At 43.3% G+C, this 5,214-nt stretch overlaps 1 protein-coding gene across 1 annotated transcript in view; it reads left to right on the top strand.

Annotated features, from left to right (window-relative positions):
- The first annotated feature begins 2,797 nt into the window (after positions 1-2,797).
- The window catches only part of lrrc4bb (leucine rich repeat containing 4Bb), a 9,298-nt gene continuing 6,881 nt past the window's right edge, over positions 2,798-5,214 (top strand). The window contains exon 1 of the mRNA XM_034860573.1: positions 2,798-3,348. The gene's annotated coding sequence lies outside the window, so the exon portion shown is untranslated. The remainder of the gene's footprint in view (positions 3,349-5,214) is intronic.

The following is a 5,214-nucleotide window of genomic DNA, read 5'->3' as shown; positions in this document are numbered from 1 at the left end:
TATGTACATGGACACATGCCAACACACACACACACACACACACACACACACACACACACACACACACACACACACACACACACACACACAAACTTGCCCTCACACTTATCTGCACAAACACACTGTGTACAAACCAAAAGTGAGTTCTCACAGACAGGAAATGATGTCAGCTCTTGTCTCCAAGGAGATGGAGGCAGTTGCTAAGATACTGTGACACTAGGATTTTTTTCTCTATTTTCTCTCCCTCTCTATCTCCCTAACACACACACACACACACATACACACACGCACACACACGCACACGCGCACACAAACACAAACACAAACACAAGCACACACACACACACACACACACACACACACACACACACACACACACACACACACAGGGATGTCACCATGAATAACTCAAAACTCTCCCTTGCATCTCTCTTATTCTCTTGCACAGATGGCAATGAGCACCAATCCAACTTTTTCTGTTACATTTCTATAAATAACCACCAGAAATGTCACTTTGTTCACAATCCCAATTGGACGCTTGGAGCTATTAAACAGATCACTTATGCTCTTCACACAAATCTAACTGTTGCAAAAATGATCCACATTCTTATTATTTGCTTTGATCTGTGTGCAATAATGCAATCACCCATTACTAGAGTGGTGAGGCCTGTATGGTATCCTGAAATGATGGAAGTGATGGATGTGTATCAGCGGCCCTCTAAAGCTTCTTCACAGTGTGAGCTGCACCTCTCTGTCGCTATCAGCATGCCACATATGTCTTGGCACTAGCATGTTGCTGCCAAATCCTCATCTCCCTCCCCTTCCTCCGCCCCGTGGCTTCTAACACAGCATTAAGAGTTTATGGGGTTTGGGTTGTATTGGAAATGCCGTGCACTTGTCCTCTGGATAGTGGGATTAGCTCTATCTGCTGTATTTCTACTCCAAGAGCCTTCCTGTACTGATGACACAAGCAGTTCAGCGATGAGTGTTTGTTCATTTACTAAGCACAAATGCATGTCCCTCTCCCTCTCTCTCTCCCTTTCTCTCTCTCTCTCTTTCTCTCTTTCTCTCTCTCTCTCTCTCACTCTCTCACACACACACATACACACGCTCAAGGGTGTCCACACACACACACACACACTAAATCATACCATATACATGCATAAGGGGAATATCAGATTCAATGTGCAATGACACGGTGAGGACATACTGTAGAGTGGAAAGATTGGGGGGGGGGGGGGGGGGGGGGGGGGGGGGGGGGGGGGGGGAGAGCTGAGGCAGAGGGTGGGTTTGGCATGGGTGGCGTGGAATCATTTTAAATGGCGCGGGGGTTGGAAAGGCAAAAAGATGTACAGAGAGAGGAGACGGCAAGAGTGTCAGAAAAGCACTGAAAGGCAGCCAGCGTTGGGCAAGAGACTGGATGTGGGCTAAGATTTCAGCATGAGTGATAGGGATTGAGGGAAGAGGGGAAAAAAGGGGAAAGGAGGAATATCCTCTGCACCACTGTGTGACTGGAAATTTAATAGCGGGAGCGAGATAGAGGGAGAAAGAGAGGGAAGGAGAGAGAGGTGGATGGGGTGGGAGAGAGAGTGAGGCAGAGGAGGGGGAGGGGCGAGGAAAAGAGAGGCAAAAGGCACAGAGACCTCATTGCTGTGCCGCTTTCAGCAAAAGCTAGTGGTTGTGAACAATGCTCACTACGGCATTCACAGGGAGGGAGGGAGGAGGCAATAGTGAGAGGGTGAGGAAGATAGAGAGAGTATATATCTTGGGGGTCTTTCCGAAGCATAACTGGCCTTCTCTGTCCTTTGACCTTTAGTGTGAGCTGAGACAGAGCAAAGGTGTCCTAGGATTTATTTACACCTACAAACTAGTCTTTGGTAGTGGATAAAATGCTACGACGGATGCTCCTCTTCTGAACACATTCAGAACTGAAATAAATACGTATGTATATATGTGAATGGGTATAATGATGATATAGGAGCTAAAGCGTGTGGATACATACATGACAAAGATCGATATGGGAATGCCACTTAGAGAGGAAGACTGACTAAAGCTTTCTTTATTGGTTAATAACTTGTTGGCATTCTTTTCCATTCACTAATTAAAACATGCAGCAGTCCTCTAGTAGCCTACTAAACTCTGCAACCTGCTCACGCAATACATCAACACATGCACAATTTGGGGCTGAAGGTTTGGGTTTTTATAATGTGCAAACCCCACAGGGCTCAAGAGTGTCTGAATACCGACAGTAATGGGTAGTGATGGCTTCCTTATGTACAGCTTTAAATCCACCACTGAGAACTGCTTTAGGGAGAAAAAAATAAATTAAATACTCATATGTAAAGATTGCAGAATACAGACCTCATTAGTTTGCTAGATTTAATCTTAGCTGGCTATTACAAAAATGCATGTGCTAGCACTGCACACTCATTAGGAATATGAACATTAGTAGGCCTAAGAACCTCCTAAGACCCACCGGAGCAGAAATGTTTTTACTGCAGATGATTTGGCCTGTTGTTTCAACAGTAAACCGGCAACAGACACATGTTGATTAACACTGAAAAATGACTAAAAATTCAATAAAGATCCCAGTATAAGGAGAAACAAACTGACTCAATTTCTCCTGCTGATCATTCCATGCTGCTGAGTCATATTTATGAATATGTGACGTGACTATATTCATTACAGGCATATAGAGCTAATGTTGCACTGGGGATCTGAAACAAAACCTGCAGTCTAAAGCAATAGTGAACCTTGCAACATTCAGTCCACAATCTTTTGCGAGTAATAATCTAAAGAATGCAGGTGCATCCATAAGTCGTTGGTCCTTCACCTATTCTTCTAATGCTGCCTTAGTGGGATTCAGACTGAAACATACGGAATGTGCGTAAAGAGCCGCTTATGCTGGACGCAAAATGCTCTGCCCACAGGGCGCCGTCGCGTTTGCTGCCTGCGTTCCTCTCCAAGGATGATAAGGCGCATGGATGCACTCGTCCCAGACTTCGTTCCCTTAATGTGATAATACTAACATCTTTTTCTTCCTACGACCTGATCTCGTTTGTTCTCGCTTCCCTCCCCTTGTGTGTGTGTGTGTGTGTGTGTGTGTGTGTGTGTGTGTGTGGATTGTGTTCATCTTTAACCTGCCATCACTGTAGCCCCCCGCGTTGCGTTGGCGCTGCGGAATAGCCAACAAGAACAAGAGCCAGCTCACAGCCTTGGAAACAAGCGAATCAATTTAAGGAAGAGAAAAGCAGAGAAAGATAGCGAGGCTGGAAAAACCGGTGATCGGGAGAAGGGACGAGGGGAGAGGAAACATCGACCTTACGCCGCAGCCGCCGAAACATTAAGGTACGTGGATATGAGTTGTACAGGTAGAAGGGACTGAAATGGCCGGCGTAATTATTGCATATGTTATCTAATCTGCTCGGATGCTCAAATTAGTCACGAAACGACAAAGATTGAATTAGAAATGAGCGAAGGTTGCACTGATTTATAATCAGAGTAAATAATTAATATCATCAAAAGATAGAGTCGATGTCAGTGGAATATAGATGTGGTAGTCCTTAACATGGACCCTAACATGGATCCTTATGTAAGCCTGTGTTTCACATGTCCACACATTATTTCCCACAACAAATATGTATTCTGAGCCTATGTATTGTTTTTGGGTGCAGTCGTGTTGTCATTACCCTGAAGAGAGAATGGATGCAAGCCATTTTGTAATGCAGCATGTGCAGAATTAGGCCTATTCAGAATTTCAATTGCGTTTCCGAGAAGGTGCGCCGTAGTGAGCGCAGCTGCATCGATGAATAAGGCCATTCTGTTGAAATGTAGGAGATATTATGCTGGAGGCTATATGGTGAGGAGAGATTGCAGATTCGAGGTTAAGACTGCAGGAGAAAGGTTTAGGTTATGGCTTTTTTTCATTTTTTTTCACGAGTTGAAATCTAGAACTGTCATCAGTTAAAAGTTGAGCAAAAATGTGGCATAACGCAATTTCACTCTCTTTTAAAACGCTGGTTGTTACTATATTGGTGAAATGCGTCTCATCTTACCCTGATTCCCACGTCCTGAATCAGTCTAGTGTTGTCATAGTGACAGCAGATGATGTTGGCCCTGCTGCACCTGTGTCGCTTTGTGTTCATCCTCGACCATCTGTAAATTTAAGGTCTAATTGGGCCTTGTGTAGGAATACAAGATGTATTCCACAGCCCAGAACCTCGGTGTTTACTGAAAACACCCCGATTTTTGCCTCTTCATAAACCTTAATGACTCTGTTGTTGAGAGCAGGGCATTGATACAATCAGGCGCTTACGATGATGTGATTGGTTTGTAGCAATTGGTCAGCAGCTTGCAGCTAATTTGTCTTTTCACGACTGAGCGCTTTCTCAGACTTGATCGAATAATCAATATCTACATGGTTGCAATCTGCGCTTGACATGGAAAAAACCGCCAAGCTCAAGAAAGAGGAATAACTTTAAGTGAAATTGGTTGGAAAAGAAATGGGCCTACAATGTAGTCGACGTCTCAACCGTGGCATAGACCTCAAGGAAACACATTTTGCACATGGATGAGGATGAAGGCTGCTGGCAAAGGAACTGGCCCTCAGATGAGTCAAGGTGTAATAATCTAAAAATAAAGACCATCATTGAGTGTGCTGTTGTTCTTGTGGAGAATTTAAAGATGGAAGGTCAAGGAAACAGACGTCCTGCTGGCAAACTCAAGGTCTCTATCTCTCCATACAATCTTACCCTGTGAGGTGTGTTGCATATATAGTTTTGATCGTCTCTCCATAATGCAACATAATGCGAAGAAAAAAGCTCAATTCCTTTAATGTACCTACTTTTTGTAGGCCTACTTTTTTAATGCTGTTTTGAGAAAAAATGCACCAAACTGTTGACAACTGGCAAAGGCTTTTGTCTGATGGGAAATACATCTTTCATGTATTGATGCAATGAAAGAAACACAAGACCATTCTTTTTAGACCAATATCCAAACGTGATTTTGCTGAATACAGCTGCTCATCTCTTTTATTTACATATGTGGAAAACAAACTCCTCCATTCCTTCTCCAGTTTGCTTCTATTTGTACATCTAGAATGGTAGAAGTAGCATGAGAAATAAAAAAATGGCATTCTTTTAACCACATTTTTCTGCTAATGTTTTAAGACTTATTTTATCCAAAATAAAAAATAAAAAGCACCACTATAACATG

Source organism: Etheostoma cragini, chromosome 21 (assembly GCF_013103735.1).
Source record: "Etheostoma cragini isolate CJK2018 chromosome 21, CSU_Ecrag_1.0, whole genome shotgun sequence".
NCBI lineage: Eukaryota > Metazoa > Chordata > Actinopteri > Perciformes > Percidae > Etheostoma > Etheostoma cragini.
This window is presented reverse-complemented; position numbering and strand designations above follow the sequence as displayed.